Consider the following 17,791-nt stretch of genomic DNA (forward strand, 5'->3'; position numbering starts at 1 on the left):
GTGTTTGAATGTATTTCAGCTGCATCGAAAGACCCCAAAATATTATTTTTGTAGACGCTCATAAAAGCTTTTCTACCACTTTATGAAAAGATATATAAAAGTTTTCGTATGTCTTTGTTCACATTCAAAGCACTGTTTAAGTTAATGTTTCAGCAGGGTTTCGCTCTCGTGCATTTGTTTAGAAGGTGCAACATAATTTTAACCTGTTATTTTTTGCTTTTTGTCGGAGAAAGAGATTTTTAATGGTTCACGCAATAATTCTTTTCTGTTGAAACTTTTATTTTACTACTATACTTAACGCTCAGGGAACCATCGTCGCGCGTAACGGTGCCAGTAAGTCACGTGCGTCTTCTCCGCTTCAATTGAAAGCTGAGTGCGTTTAGACGTTGAAGCGCGAGGGGAGCGGACCGATATTGTCTGCGGAGAAACGGTGAGCAATTATACATTAGGTCAGCTTCACACATTTTCCTTTTTTAAATCTGGAAGTGATGTCTCTTACTTGTGCATTTTCAGGTCTGAGCGCAGATATTAGGCTGCTAGCCTGACTGGTGCACGCCCAGTTTCGCGGAATTTGGTCGCTGAGGCGTCCCTGAAACATCAGTACAAAGTGAGTGGCAGTAAGCAAACCCCACTTAGCACACGGTTTTGTGCATGCTTTATAGCTTTTACTGCATGATTTATTGGAGTATTTATTGGTGTTATTGGGGATAAGTCGTTGGCATAGTCTGAACAAGATACTTTTCGCGCACACGCTCGAAGCCAGTGATTTTTCCGCGGGGTTATGCGATTACTCCAGTGAGCGTATAATGCTGTTGTTTAAATATAAATAAACGTATGCCGTATTCAGCTGAAATTAAATTTACATATCTCAGTTATATACATATTTTCAAGTATTGCAATGGGACAGCACCTGGTGACACATCTTTCCTGAATACATTTGAAATCTCACCGATTGTTTCATGTCAAGATGACAGTTAGAGATATATGTAAAACATTATTGCATGTTTTAGTGTGACTGAAAAACCCTGAAGATGTTATCACACTCTTCGTGGAAGGTGAAGATTGGATCAATCAGGGAGGATTACTGTAGCTGTCACGTATCAGCTGCAGATGAAAAAGGTGAAAGTTTGAATTGTTGGTGGACACATTTGTGACCCAGCACTTAAAATTCAGTGTCTTGTGCGCTTCAGATGGCATAAGCTTTAATTGTTAGGCCCTTGGGTCTCCTGTGAAGTCTTCCTTTATCTCAGGTGTGAATTTGTAACTCTTTGTGAGCCTATCTGCTTGATACCCTGTTTGATATTCCCCTCAGGTCGGCCAATGCACAAATGTCCAAGCAGGTTCTTGCCACTGTCAGCAGTGCTCAGTGAAAAAAGGGCCCACACGCACATTCCTCTGACCTTTCTTTTCTCAAAACCATCTCAGCAGAAAGAGAGAATATTAGTGATGTGGGTTTTTTTTTTGTTTGTTTGTTTTTTTGTATCTGCTGCAGGCAGATCAGTTCTGTGGAACCTGCAGGCTAGGGCACGATGTGTAGAGAGCAGGATACTGAGATTTCTGGGCCTTTATGTTACACAGGATACATACGAAGCAAAATATCTGTTTTCATCTGCTTCTCAGAAAGAAACCCATGTAAGTGGTTTCATGAACTATACCAATAATGCCTTCTGTTTTTTTACCATGGCCACTGTAGGCTTGAGTGTGGAGAGATTATGTACTACGTTGCTTGGTAAACATACTAAAACACACTCTGCTTGTGTCATGGAGCATCTCTAAGCATCTTTTCACATGGGATATATGGTGCACTGAACATGCAACCATTGTAGAGAAATTGTATAGAACAAAGCATATGCTTAGAATGAGTATTGGTCTCTGGCTTGAGTTTTGAGGTGGAGTATGCTGTGAGATATCGGAAAACAGACCTTGCTAGTTTGAAGGATATCTTAATGTGACAGCCAGGTCAACAGTGGGCTTTATGAATTTGTTTGTTCTCAGGAACCTGAAAGGCACAGCTGAGGGCAGTTTCAGAGTGTTTCTGCCTGTCGCCCTGAGGCTGGGTTGCCTTCCCGGAGTGTGTAGCTTCAGGCTGAGTGGATCGTCCTCTGCAAAGCTGAGGATTTGGCTGCCTCCTGGGGACAGGCTGGATTTTACTGACCTAACGCTTGACACGCACATCTGCAGCTCCACCTGAGCATGAGGCCCACATGTACAGTTTGGCAGTCCGGCTCAGTACATATTCGGCTTTAAATCTTAACAGCTCATGCCAGTTATCAAGCATACTAAAGGGCAGCCATCCAGGGTTTGGCTGACTGCATTAAATGAATTGTAGCAGTTATGTTTTATTATCACAGGTTCATTAGACAGTTGATTTGTCTGGTACGAATAACAGAAAGAAGTGTTCTTGAATCGTTCTTATTTGCCATACTGATGAAACTCATCAGGCCCTTAAAGTATTTGTGTGCGCTTATCCTACCCAGTAATCACCTTGGTGATATGCAAACCATTATCATGGTGTACTTTACACAGTAATGACAAAAGGTCCAGCGTTATCTTTCACTGTATAAAACACTGCAAAGAAACACGTGTACATTTGCTTCATATCCAGAGCTTTTGGGGACAGCAGTCGCTTTTGTTTCCCAGAAGAAGAATCAGCTTGAAGAGATAGAAATGACAAAAAAAAGAATGAAAAGGCACTCCCTCTCCATCGCTGTGTTTCCCATAGAGCGTCTGCAGTGCCACGCCGAGAGGCAGAACTGAGTTCCTCCGCACAGCAGTCTTCTCTGCTACTCTATTAAACATATAATTATACAACTATTTGATTTTGTCCTTTTCCATAGCAAGAATCTTGGTAGTACTGCAAAACCTTGTTCCATGATATGTACAAAGCTTTGCAGGTTTGTTGCACTTGTGAATTATTATAGGCTACAGACATTTTTTTGTAGAAACTGACTGATGCATGCACTTTCTACATTGTGTGTGTGTGTGTGTGTGTGTGTGTGTGTGTGTGTGTGTGTGTGTGTGTGTGTGTGTGTGTATGTTTGTTTTTATATATATATAAACACATGATCCTGCAGTACCACAGTCAGCTGTGTCTTGTTCCAGGCTCCGCTTCCGTCTCTTTTTGGCCTCATTCTTGCCTGCAGTGCTGTTATAAATGAACGCAGTAGGGGGGCCCTGTCGCGTTCTCGGGTTCCTAGCCTGTGGACAGACCACTGAGCATCCAGGTAAACAATAACTGTGTCCTCGGCAGCTCTTTCCCCTACGGAGACTGAAGGGGGTGAATTTCTAATATGGATTAAGGAGAGCTGCTTGCATTAGGGTGCTTGGAACTGGGGAGGGTGTTTGTGTTTTGTCTTATTTTCTTCAGTATGGATTAGGGGTTTAGGAACGAACCGTTGTCTGTCTGCCTTTGATGCTGTGAAAGCTGATTTGGTTATTCTGCTAACAGGGCATGTTAAGTAAATGTTCCTGCAGGCAGTGTGTTTTATAGATATGCACTAAACACTTGGCAGCTACTGAGGTATTTGAAATACTTTACATTTAATCAATGAATTTGAATACTGGCCTCCAGTGATTTAATGTCAGGGTCTTTATTAATGTTAATACAGTAGTTGTTTCTGTTATGTTTTACCTTTCAGAGTGAAAACCATTAAACTTTACGATAATCAAGAAGCATCTTTTTGTCTCTTAAGAGAGATCCTGAGCAGTGTTCTTGTGATGGATTCACAATGGTTCAACCTTGGAAATGGATCAATTTCTCTTTAGAAGAATTGAATAAAAATGACAGGTGATGCCATTTATAGCATTTGAGTCTCAGTTTGACTCTTGACCTTTTATCCTATGTGAGGTTATTTTTGGTCTGATTCATCAGCTGCATTTTGCTGCCATGTCATTACTGTGCGACAACCACCCTTGAAATGTCACATTGTGAGGGTCATATAAAATGAAATTCTCATCGACTCTGGCCCAAAGGGACAGACCATATTACAGTGAGCGGTTACCTTCCAAAGACACTAATAGAGACAATCACAAGTATTGTCTTTCTAAAAGCTATTGGCCCTTTGCAAAAAGGCTATATAAATGATTTGGCATTTTTCCAGGATTTTAAAATTTGAATCTGAAGTTAGTATTACAAAATTTCTTGGTCCTTGCAATTAACCTTTTTTTTTAATTTTTTTTATTGTAGTGAGTCTCTGCATGTCACCAGCCAAAGTCATTTCCGTTGCATGGCACACAGAGTATTCTGCAAAGGCTAAAGTAGTGCACAGAGTAAGAGCACTTCTTGATATGAGCCTTTGTCCTGGTATCATAGAACAATCGTTATCTACAGGGAAAAGTTAGCAAGCGAGAGAGCTTTTCCATTACCTTCACCCCAAACATGTGCAAATAGAGACGAATGGTTTGAAGCTAGAGGGGCTCAAATGTAAATCACATTCAGTAAAAGTGATAAATCATAGGATATTTATACCAAATTAACGTGAGCTTTCTTAAATAAACTAGCACCTTGTTTAAAGCGTCTGAAATTTTTTTAGTAGTTTGACCGTAGTACATTCGAATACATTGGAACCATTGCTAGTACCATTCAGCCTTAACCTGTTGGTGAACGCGACCTCATGTCAGGAGAACCGGATGAGAGCTGGCTTTGGTGAGGCAGGGGTTCTCATCAGCTTGGCTGTCCACTAGCCTGGATTAGCCTGGAATGCAGCAGAAGTGGGCTCTCTCTGAGCAGGCTTGGGTGAGCTGGATCCTTGCCTGCCTTGAGCTCAGCAGCCTGACCGCTGCTGCCGATCGTCTATGTGACTCCGGTTGGACCTAGACTGTCAGCTGGACTGTTCTCTTTTAAATGAAAGAGTAGTGAATACTGGGACCAGAGGTTATATATTATTAAACAGGACCCAGAGTGGTGGGGCTTCTGGCTCCTGTCGCCAGTCTTTACAAATTGGAATATAGCCTGAGCAACTCATACAGTCACTTTCACATCGGTGCCAGGTGTTTGCAGGTAAGAAAAGCTTCTGCAGTCATTAATGGCTACATTTTCAGCAGTAAATGGCTATGCATAAGTGCATCTCCAGAAAGGATTACCCGTTCTGAAATATATGAATAATTTATAACCTGAGGGGAAGGCAATATTATGAAGCACTCCTGGGCTAACCAAACTTAAAAGACCTTAGTGGATATTTTTAAGTTCATATATATGAAGATTTTAAAATCATATATGACAATCATAGAGCTGTTGGATATGAATGTGAGTATGCAGATGGGATATGTAAGCAGTATGTGTTGTCCTGGTTTTGATTTTGAGGAAAGCTGAAGTCATGCTTTGTAATAATGCATGCTACTCTGACAGAGGCTCTGCTCTCCAGCTGATGAGTACTGTTTTATGTTTCACAAGACCTGCTGACCTAATAAAAAGCTTAACATTGATCAGTTAACAAAGCTTTCCATGGATCACTCTGAAAAAGAAGAAAATTCACAAATACATTAATCTACAAATGCATGCTCTGCTTTCATCACCAAGTGCTGTTGTGTTATAGTGGTTGTTTCTTGTTCCTAGCTGTGCTTTCATTGCAGAGAGAAGTTGGAAGGTTACTGTTGTTGTCATGTTGATTACAATAGCAAAACCCAATTCCAACTGCATGCTTAACTGCACAAATGACTAATCGGTGAAGTAGTCATTAGTGGAGAGAATGGGCCAGAAAATACTGCAACTTTTTCTCGATATGGCTATATTAAAATATCCAAAATGTCATCTGATCTTTTATACCTGATGTGAATATATAAATTCTTTTTTTTTTTTTCACATGAACTTGATCCTGAGGCATATCTTAATGCCATGTTATGAATATATAATTAGGAAATTGGTAGTAATTTGATCATGTTGATGATGATGATGATGATGATGATGGTATTCATTCCCTGTGAAGTGTTAGCAGACTTCTTTTCAGGTGTTTGATTTCAAAAGCCTGCTCTCCTTCATCTGAATGTAGTCTGCCTGAGATTGAACCGCTAAGAAAACTACGGGAACGGAACATGTGCAATGAGACGGAGGTTAATGTTTCTTATAATGACACAAAGAAATGCCTTAAGAACTTCCAAGATGTCAATGACATTTTTGGAGTCAGTAAGCTAGTTTGTTAGTGGCCACTGTTCGTAGGACATGGAAAAGTGGAGCTAGCAAACCCAGTGGAGCGTGAACCACAAGGACAAACACAACCCCTTGTTCTCCTCTAAGGACAAGTGGTAAGTGAGCAGGGGGGCTTGCTGTTTCTGATCAAAAACAGGTTTAATGGCGGCCCACATAGTGTCCTGTTTCTCGTATTTTAGTGCATAATGGATTTTTGTAAGCCTAGAGACATACTAATATAGCTGTCAAATCCACCAGGAGCAGATCCACCAGGTCTGCTCCTAAAGTCAAATAACCTTGCACATGCATTGAGTGAACAGATGGAGATCATTTCAAACAAGAAAAGAGAAAGATGGTTTCTAGAAAGGGAGAGGATGTGTGCCCCCTTGGCTGTTTACGTGTGACATCACTGTTGTGTCGTCTGCTCTGACCAGGACACAGTGCCCTTTTAGTACAGGGAGGAGATGCTGAAGAGAATGTGAGTGCAGTCAGCGTTTCTAAATGAGCGATGTGGAATACATGTGTGGAAAACCCGCCGGGGGACCACTTTGAATGCTCAGTGTGGCCCTGTTGCAAAATGTCCCACAGCCCATCAGAGAGGCATCTTTTGATTCCACTCTGTGGTACAGGAGTCTGCTTAGGGGACCCAGGGGTAAAGTAGATGGCATTTCCTTCACAGACTTTAATTTCTTGGTCACAACTATCCTCTTTTAGTGGTGAAGTGATTCAGCGGATGTGACATAATTTTGTGCTGAAACGCATGTATCAATTATAAATTCCATTCATCCCAAGAGTTGCTGATACTGATGAAACCGTAGACTGCATCTCAGTCAAAATTGTGCAAGGCTGTTGCAGACACTCCGCATTCCGATAGATAGGCTCTACTTGCAAGGGAGCATATTTCCAACACCAGAAAATACAGCTTTTAGCTGGGATTTAGAGAGCTTTTTTACTGATTGATTGAGAAACCCAAGTGCTGCCTGTGTATCAATACAGCAGCCTTGCTTGCTTGAGATTCCTCCCCCAGCCGTGCTATTATAGCATCTAGGTAGGTCAGCACTCGTATACCTCAACTGTACAGGGGAGTAACAGCCGCTTCCACACACTTCGTGAAAGTGTGGGAAGCCGGTGGAAGGCCGAACGGCAAGAGGAAACATTCGGAAGCTACGCCCTCAACTGGCAATCTTAGATATTATGTGTCTGCAGATGAATTCCTATATGAAAATAGGCATCTGTCGACGTGAACCAGTTGCATGAGCTATCACTTCTGTGGCAAAGGGCTAGCATTTCATATTTAAAAAAACTTTCAAATGTTTGCTCAGCCCGTGTAGATCCAGTATCCTTTTTTGGCACTAAAATATCAGCTGACCCAGCCCTTTTGTGATTTAGTTTGCAGGATTACTCTTGTTGCCTGCTTCCTGAGAAGAGGCTCTTCCTTGAGACTTGCCAATGCTTTGCCCACTTTGAGCATATAAACCATTTGGGACAAGCAGGGAGTCTGTAAAACTGTAAATGGGAACCTAAGACAACACAAGGCAAGACTGCATGCGTACCAGTCTGCCTCGTGAGCTGTGAACTGTGTGGTGAAACTGACCACCAGTGGTCAAATCAAGGATTGCAGATTCATGGAATTTGATTTCGCATTCACAATAGCCAATTTTCCTGCTCAAAGTGTGTCTCGGCATGCACTAAGACAGGAGACTTGAGAGCATATTAACAAGCCCAAATGTGGTCTTGAATGGGAACTCCCTGCCTCATGTTCAGCAACTAGGCTGTGGTTAGAACTCAAGGCTTCTGTCTGCTTCTTTCTAGGAAAAAGAAAACCCAGTAAACTTCGTTGACTCTTTAGTTGGTAGAGGAGCAGGCCGTTCGACTTCTAGGATGGTAAAAGAGAAGGTGTCGTCCTCCTCATTCTTCCCCTCACAAGCCACAGAGCAGAGGCTCTCAGTCCCCATACGCACATTTCCTTCACATGCTCCATGTGCTCAGCCCTTGTCAGAACGTACTTCTCTGACATGAAGCTCCTCAGCGTTTCCAGAAAGAATGGGATCCTCTCGAATTAGTGTTGCTTGCCCTAGAGTTTTCTCAAGAAATGTCAGCTATCATTCATGGATCAATCGCCTAAGTTGGCGACAGAACTCGCAAGCACCGGTTGTATTAAACCCTCCAAGGATGTGAAACGGTGCACAGAGCACACAGCAGGAGAGGCACGCCCAATGACACACACACACACACACACACACACACACACACACACACCTGCCCTGCTCCCAATCATCTGATTACTAATCACGAGCACCTGTGCCTTATTTATCCTTTCCTTATATTAAGCCCACAGGCACGCTCTGACAGCGCCTAAGAAGACGTGGCTCGAGCATAATCTGCTCGCCGCGTTTGCTGCGCTACCAACCTTACTGCCATAATCTCACTTTGTTGCATTGTTTAGCCAGCTTGATTTAGCACCTTTTTGTTGTCTTCATCATCATGGAAAGTAGAGACTCCCTTCAGCACTCACATCTCACTCCCTCCATACCCCCGTCACAGTCTAGAGGATTCCCTAGCAGACCGAGCATGGCTTGCAAACCTGCAGCGCTAAGGACAGGGATGGAAGGTGTTCTTGCTAACTCTAAAAGTTCTTTTTACGTTGCTGTTACTGAAACTTAACAAACTAGCTCAGCTATGTGCAAAATGAAGGCGTCCTCAGAAATGCTATACAGAAATGATTGTAAATAAAATGGAAAGTACTGATTTTAGAAATGATCGGAAATATCACCTCAACCATTGTAAAATATGCCCAAAGCATTAACTTTGTAGGGGGGGTTTGCTACCCCTACCCCATAAAACCACTGAAATAGGTGCAGCTGGAGGTTTAATGCTCGTAAAACGTGTTTATCTGACTCCAAATGATAATTATCATATGTTTTAGAAAGAGCAAATTTTATAGCACAGCCCAGCGTTAATGAGAATATGTGTAATCAATTGAAGTTTCTTAAAGCTAAAACAACCTGCATCATCAGAGGGTTAGCAGTCGACTAGCCTTATTTATGGTTTAACCTAGTAAATGTGCAGCAGACTGGATACTTTACAGGGAATTGATGTTGGCAATATATAAAAGTATAGCTTGATCCTTACTGTAGATAGTGTTTACATTATATAATTATGTACATTTACAAATGTATATTATAGAATTAATTTATTAGTATAAGACAATTACACATTGCAATTGGTTAGATAGGTTACATAGGTTGTATTGAGGAAATACATTGTTATCTTTATATATACAGAGAGACAGGGAAAAAGAAAGAGTGAGCTGGTGAGAGAGGGATAACAACCAAAGGAATTCACACCTGTTATGAATAAAACAGAGCAGGCTGGAATAAAAGTGCACCATTTATTGCTGTGGTAAATAGTGACCATTGTATCATGAGCCCCCTTAGCTCTGTGAGACCACAGATGTGCACACCAGTGGTGGAGGGTGAAAAATAAGACTTCATACACCAGAGTTTGGCCTTCAACTTTAGAGGTGTCATCAATACTAGAAAATAACAAGAGCAAGATTGCAGACATCGATTGGGCCAGAGTCAAAACTTACTGTTGTGATTCTAATATTATACTGTAGCCTATTTCATATATACTGCAAATTCACAGCCCTGTATATGTGTTGTGCACATACACAAATCATACAGACATGTGAGCAGCTGTTTGTCTCGTCACGCCAGCCCATGGAAGGCCATTGCCCAGCAGCACCTCTCTCACTGGGCTGTGGAAGCTATTTCGCTGACTTACATCAGCAAGGGTGTGGAGGTCCCTGAAAGGGTATGGGCCCATTCCGCAAGAGGAATGGCTGCGTCCTGGCCCCTTTTTAAGGGTGTTTCTGTAGGAGAAATTTTGGGTGCACGGGGGAGTAGGTTCTCTCAAGTCCGAGAGAATCGGCAAAAATGTGGGGTTATGCATAAAACTGCTGTTCTCTGAAGAAGAGAAACCAGGTGCAATATGGGTTTCCCCGGCTCACTGCTGAACTCGGTGAAGAGTGAAATCTGGAACTGGGGAGAGCTGTTTTTGACCTAGGTGTGCAGGCTGTCAGCCACCCCGGTCAAGCGTCCCCTGCCTTACTGGTGTGAATAAAAGTGTCTTCAGCCAGACATGTGATGGTGTGTTATCCCATGTGATGGTCCTAACTGCTAATCTTCAGGGAACAGTAGATATACACATAACAACAGTGTTTTCCTTTGCTGTTTCTAAGATGGATTACATTAATAGGCCTTAAATATGACGTAACATAAAAGCCTACCCTGAACATTAGTTCAGTCAACATTGTGAACGATAAAGCAGTCACAGCGAGCTGCTTTGTGAATTAAGTTAAAATGATTTACCTGAATCATTTGCAGAAATGCAGCATCGAAAATACTTGGTAGTAACAAAAATAAGTTAATTTTTTTGATCGAAAAAAAGGTCAACACAGAATTATAGGTTATAAAAATGCAAAAAAAAAAAAAAAAAAACCCCACAAAAAGCAAAATATTGACATAAAATATTTAATTAAATCCTCTACTATAATTTTTAGCAGACATTCTAAAGATTTTTGGCTTTTGCAGTCTTTGGACTTGGATGATCCCCTGATACCACATTTCCACTGGTGGATGGGGAGCTAGATGCTCATATGCACAATTTTTGTGCAAGTCTGCAAAATATTGTGTGGGGTATCCAACAAGGCGGGACGTGCTCCCTAGTGTTAAGGCATGGGAAAAGTTAGGACTTCACAGAGGGCAGTGTGGTTACAGAGCGGTTCCTCATACATGTATAAGCTTTGCGGAACTCAAAGAAGGCCTCTGGTTCTAGAATGGAATACCAGATAGATTTGAGAAGGGCTGTGCTTTTCGAATTCTTCCAAATGTAAAAAATATGTTGTGAAGTGTGCAGAATACTCATAATACTGCCATCTTTAAAACACAGTATGATGTGCTGTCCTAACCCCAGCCTTGATCAGTGAAAGATTTCTGTATTCACAGACAGTTCATATTAAATTGGTTATTCTGGAAAGATGCAGTATTCAGCATTTAGGTACCAGGGATCAGTTTTTAGAATGACTTAAATTAGGTTTCTAATTTGGCACTTATTCATGTGGCACACTTGTTTTCCCAAGATGTTTGTATAATTTCCTAAATGGTTCCAAAATGCTGCTCAACCTTAATTGCCACCATTTTTAAAGCTCAGATTATATGATTGTGCTTATAAAACAGTGAGCATCAAAATATTAAAAATTCTTTTGCTGTTCATGCTCCCGCTGGTCTGTCTAATAAAACTATAAAACTTTTTATCATGATGTTCAGACTAATCCAAGCGGATCCAGTTTGGAAAGGATCTCCTATCTGATACATATCAAACATGATACTGAATCAGAGTAAGAATGTTACAGGCTGCAGTTTACATTGCATTTGTTGACCTGCTAAAATATTCACCTCCATCATCGTGAGTGAAACACCCCAAACAGAGATGTAGCTCTCGCATTATTACCGCCAGCCTTTCCGCTGCAGTCACGTGCTTGCATATTAAGTTCCTGCCTAATACTTTATCGGCTCTGAAATATCTCAATTTACATTACTGCAAAAATGTGCTGCCAACCCCACTTAGGAAGATGGTTCCATAATTGTGACCGCCAATAATTCTGTTAGTGGAAGCACTGCCAGTTTGGGTAATTTCTTCTGGTTTTCTTGGGGTGAAATGCATTGATATTCATGGCACCTCCCTCAGCACTGTGCTCATTATGTTATGTTACTGGAGTCGTGTTTGTGTCACGAGCCGCTTGTTGCATTTCAGTGCATGCGAACACACACACACACACACACACACACACACACACACACACACTGATTTCATCAGGCTGCTCTTTTCCACTTTATAGCATCACAGTATGAGTCTGAAATGTTGCAAGTTTACAGCAGCTGTGATGATGAGGTGGGAGGCGTGGCCATTGCTGCCCCTGCAATGACCCTGCAGCGACCCCCCCCCCCACAAACACCACCCCCCACCCCAAACACCTCCCCCCCCATCTCCACTAAACTCGGCCTTTCACACCAGCTCTCAGAAAGGAGGCTGCTTATGCTTCTGGATCCTTTGGAGTACTGCAGTGGAAGTGAATGCAGTGGCTTCTCTCTGGAAATTAAATTGCGTGCGACACTGCCAGGGAGGCACTCTCATTCTGTCTGGCAGTGCCGCAGGCTTCAGGGTTTAAGGAGCCTGCCTTCATTACTGGGATGGGCTGGGACACAGCAGGATTAGCTTTGGGCCGCTTTACTCGAATGTTCACCAGCACTGTCTCTAAATAAAGCCTGTCACTGATTGGAGAGGAGCACATCAGTCACCACATTGGTGCCTTTTCATCTCTGCTGTCTCGGTTTTGTTTTACTTATTTATTTATTTTTCAACATTTCCATCAAATGAAAGTTTCATTAAGTGTGAGGGTATTATCTGTTATGCTTCTTTGGTATTCTGTCCTCGGCTGTCCTGTTTGAAAGTGAAGAATATTTAAATATATGTGGAGAGATCCATCATATTAATGCAGTATAGGAGTGTGACACAAAGGGTCTCCATGAATTTAACAATATTCTCCTAAAAGGTAAAGCCACAGCATGGCGTTTGTCCCCATTATATTTCATTTGCATCTGTATTGATGGGTAATAAATGCTGAGATTACTAAGCATAATAAGAAATATGAGAAATATTGTATATGGGAGTATACGGGGTAAAGGCCAGGGACGTTCCTTGTTCAACTCAGCTAATTGCATGCATTACCCAGATACTGTATTTTGCACAGGTTGGTCAGCTCCAGCTAAAAGCAAGGTAAACGTGGAATGGAGAGCTTAAACAAGGACCTCATACTGTACAGTACATTACATGAGGATGCTCCAGCAGAGGGTCAAATTGCATATTGGAGTGGTTCACATGTATAGCATCACAGCAGGAGACACTGCTGGGTGGGTTGTATGACTGTTAGAGAGTGAAACTCTGACTGAGGACACCAGAGACAGTGTCTGCAATGGACTAAAAGCTCCCAGCCAGCGCTTTCTCATGCCACCGAGGCCCAAGAAGCCGTTGAAGACCAATTCATTAGATCAAGAGTGCACGCCAGGGCCGGGTACAAGGTGTCGTCTTCAGTTTCCATTGTGCCATGTCACCTAGTTGCTGTCTCGCACTCAGCCTCCTCGCACCTTTCCCAAGGCTCTTTTCTCACTACCTTGACCTTTAAGTCCCCCCTGGTTTGTCATGATTGGCCACTTTTAAGAGGTCAATAGGATTTTGGGATCTATTTGAGATTTAAAAAAAAACAAAAACACAGAAGCATCGAATGCCTTCTTTGTGTTCTCCAGAAAACTCAATAGGTCTCAATATCAGCCATGAGCCATCATTCTTTCTTTAGACATTACTCAGACCGCGGTTGTAATGTTTTTATTTAACATAATAGATTTTGTCTCGGGGCAGCTCTTCATTCATATTTCTAGTTCCAGCTAAGTAATTGCGTTTCCGTATATATGAAGTTATTGACTCGCATCGGTCTTTGCACCCGGCTGTGACTAAACCACCCGAATGTTTCTTTCTCAGCAGTGTGTTGGTGCACGCCTGACGCAGAGGCCACGCTACCATCAAACCTGTCAGTGCCAACTCCCCAGAGCGGAGCCCACACGTCTGTCTCAGTGTTTCAGGGATCGCTGAGATTTGCCTGAAACATCTTTAATTTAGGCAGTCTGTATATGCCAACATTTTTTCGAGGAGAAATCGGAGAGAGAGGGTGAGGGAGAAAATGAAGAGGTGGCACTTTGTGCTGAGGAGATGGGTGTGCGGGGCCCCACTGCCAAACCTGCAGCATATGCTGACATCCCACTTTATCATTTGCATGTTCAGAGGGACTACGTGGATTAGTGTTAATCCTAAAATACTGAAGCACGTTCACACTGCTCAAGGGTGTCTGCACCATATTTACAAATATTGTAAACGTGAGACAATCTGCATCACACACACTGAATGAACATTAACTGTAGAACTCAGTCTTGGCAGCACACTATTCATGTGCATCATTTAGTCATTTCAGGGAGGCTCGGGTTAAGGCACAGATTTCACCTGTGCAAGTGCCACCATGAGCGTGGCGCAGATGCGTCTCATGGCCCAGCAAGGGCGTCTCATGGTGGTCCTGCAGACAGGGCTCCACACTGCTGAGAAATGGACAGCGCGTGTATAGTGTAGCTCCACCCGTACTCCGATACACACACGGTAGCATGAACAGTATCTGGGTAAGGTGTGTGGTCCCTTAGAATTCATTTGAACAGCTTTATTACAAGTAAATGGTTAAGTGGTTTGTACTGTGACGATGGCAGTACCATGAAATACCAGTACCATTACTACAGATTTATGCTGTACTTTTCCTCATGCATAGAAAATGCAAAGTGCAATTATATGTTGTTTTAGCTTGCTCTGTGTTGTACTATATTATGATGCTGTCCAAGGTTCTGAAAACGATGTATGTTTACAAAGGATCCCCTAGCTGTGACACATACAACCTTATAACCTGGTCTAGAGAAGATGTCGAGATACAGAATACTGAAGTTACTCTTCGGTGGTTTTGACTGCATTTATTCAGCAGTGGAGAAAGTACTGATATTGTTCCACAGGAACTTCCTATGCAGAGTAAAACAGGTTATAAGAGCTGTGAACCAGAAGATGGAGCAAAATTTGATAACTGTTCCTAATGTCAGCCATTAAGGTATGTGTATGTGGGTCAGCCCTTCATAGGTTTCCTGCCTCAGGGAATAATGGGGTGTAATGTGAAGCTATTTTATTTCAGACGCTGTACAGACAGAGCAAGCATTTATGTGTGTAGACCTCTGTTTTATTTCAACAAAAAAATAACAGATCAGTACTGACTGGACACATTTCAGCAGATTCCTCATGCTTGGGCATTGCTAGGCTCTGCCGACATTGTTCCAAAGTCTACTGTAATATGCTCTCCCTAAAATAAAATCCAGAAACCTTACTATATATATAAGAAGACACAGAGAGCTTGAATGTGTGTGTGTGTGTGTGTGTGTGTGTGTGTGTGTGTGTGTGTGTGTGTGTGTGCGCGTGTGTAGGAGACCTTATTAACTCATCAGTCTGCATGGGTCATATGGCTTCGTCGTCCTCTGACAAGTGTTGCAGCATGAGGTGATCTCTCTCCAAATCAGACATCGTCTGCTATAAAACATCGCTGCCAAAAACCAAGGGATGCAGGGACTCATTTAACCTCCAGCTCTCCAGAGCACTGTGTGTGTCTTTTTTTGTCTTTGGTTTAGAAATATTGCTCTATAAACATAGTCAACAACTGACCTCCTAGAGATTTACTTCCTACACAGTTTGGTTCACTCCCTAACCATCCATTTGTGTTCCCAATTCATCATTGACTGACAGCCAATGGCAAAACAATCAATCAGTTTATCAATTTTATTTATATATTTTATATATAATATAATATAATATAATATGAAGGATATATAAAAGAACATGGAGCTGTGTCTGTCTCTGTTTACATTCTACCGGCCTGCATTAGGGTAATGTTTACTACAGGTTTTCTCCAGAATTTGACATATGCAATAAGCCAAGTTTCCACTAAAATACATAAAGCCCAGCTTGTTTGACGAAACAATATTATTTAAAATGAAGGTCTTATTTGTCAGACAGCACTGTGTGCAACGCCAGAGTTACAGTGAATCCTGTGGTCAGAAGGCTTGGAAAGTCGGCTGACATCTTTAAATCATATGCAGAAGTGAACTGTGACCTTGATTCAGACCATCCTATAGTAGGCAACAAATAATATGCGTCCAGGATTAGGCAGCGTGCACAGAGCCTGAGCCGTATGTGAGGGTTCCCTCTCTCCCCCTGCCTGTACACTGGACCCTGTAACCTCTATACCCCTGTGCTGACCACAGGTGGCCTACCGATAAATATAAAGTAATAAAAACCAGCTACAGCATTTGGCACAGGAGCGACGAGGAGCACTTGTGTGTCACTGATCCACCAGACCTGTACCAGCAGACCTGTACCAGCAGACCTGTACCAGCAGACCTGTACCAGCATACCTGTACCAGCATACCTGTACCAGCAGACCTGTACCAGCAGACCTGTACCAGCACGCTGTCCTACCTTACTGACTTGCCTTTTCACAGTTACTTGTAATGATCCTAATTACACTCGCAGATCTTTTCATTGCTGTCATTTGAGCGGTCTTATGGTCCTGGCTGTCTCCCTCCCTCTCTTTTGTCTCGCTCTCTTTCTGTTCTATGTGGCTCAGGCAGTATTGGTGTCAACGTCATGCTGTCAAGGAAGGTAATTCACCGTAGACAACATGCATGACACAAGACGGCAGGGTCTCTCTCCCTCGCTCTCTAGCTCTCTAGCACTGTGGCTGTGTGGCGTAGTCTCAGATCTCTGGTGATGGTAATAGTTTTGTGGGAGAAAATGGCTAAAGATGATCGACTGTATGGGCGACTAGTTGTTTGAAGGCATTTTTTTTCCTTGCAACAGGTGGCTTTAATAATAATTAATAACGAATTAATAATAATTAAGATGACTGCTACTTTGCTGCTTACTTCATATTCAGTAAGAACTGAATACTAAGCTGACTGCATATTTTAAAGCACGTGTCTATTTAGAACAAACCCCTGCAGGTACGCTAATTTATTTCAGTTTCCCTGTTTGCCAGAGGGGGTCAGTATTGTCTGTATAACTGCAATATGTCAATATGGGTCAGATAGCCAGTAAAGAGATATGATAAAGAGAAGTAGTGAGAGACAGCCGATCAAAATAGAAGATTTGTTTACTTTGATATTAAATGAATGATCTTAGGCACAGATTAAATGTTCCCACTATGGTGTTTGGAGGGGTTTTGTGATTTGGCATGCACTATACTCACAGTGTGTTATTGATTGTAGTGAGATGGAGAGAGGGAGGGGACCTCAGAGCTGCCCCGCAGGCAGAGGTATTCATCCGTCAGGGCCAGCGCTGTGTCCAGGGCCTGCCCGCACCACAGATAATGCAGAACTGGGGCACCATCAGAACTGAAGTATAGATCTTTTTCCTCCTGCTGCTGCCGTCAGTGGCCTTGAGAGATGGACCTGCTCTACAAGCCCGTACACCACTCACCAAGTCTACCCATTGATCCTGCATGAACAGAAATGCTTCATTACAGTAATATTGATGGGGGCTTGGTGTGACAAGGCCAATCCCATTATTACCAAGAAGGCAAATTTGTTGTGCCAGTGTGGGCTTGCCTTTATACAGTATACCACAATGAATATTGAACAGAAAATCCATAGAGACAAATTATATGTAATTCGGACCACATTTGTTTGGAAAAAAAATCACTGGACTGTAATGGATGCATTTGCTGTATAAAAATGTTTATGGAAGGCTATGCTTTATAACTCCATACTAGCTGGCAGTTGGGTATCAACCATTATTGTCCCTTTGACTTACAGACCGGTAGGTCATCACAAAGTGATGTAAAAGCTGACCCATTATCCTGATGGGAAAACGAGAGTGACACAGGCATACACCTTATTTCACACTTTCCAATTACGTGTGCATCATCGAAGAGGGAAAAAAGATACTGTGACCCGTGTATGCACATTTTCACCCTAA

General features: G+C 42.3%; 1 protein-coding gene across 2 annotated transcripts in view; it reads left to right on the forward strand.

Moving 5' to 3' along the window:
- Nucleotides 1-356: 356 nt before the first annotated feature.
- The window catches only part of rap1gapa (RAP1 GTPase activating protein a), a 73,823-nt gene continuing 56,388 nt past the window's right edge, over nucleotides 357-17,791 (forward strand). The window contains exons 1-3 of one of the 2 annotated variants that reach the window (XM_081706853.1): nucleotides 357-430; nucleotides 514-607; nucleotides 1,011-1,119. The gene's annotated coding sequence lies outside the window, so the exon portion shown is untranslated. The remainder of the gene's footprint in view (nucleotides 431-513; nucleotides 608-1,010; nucleotides 1,120-17,791) is intronic. The other variant, XM_081706852.1, reaches the window with a different exon arrangement.

This window comes from Electrophorus electricus, chromosome 24 (genome assembly GCF_041902795.1).
Source record: "Electrophorus electricus isolate QZ-2024a chromosome 24, ASM4190279v1, whole genome shotgun sequence".
Classification (NCBI taxonomy): domain Eukaryota; kingdom Metazoa; phylum Chordata; class Actinopteri; order Gymnotiformes; family Gymnotidae; genus Electrophorus; species Electrophorus electricus.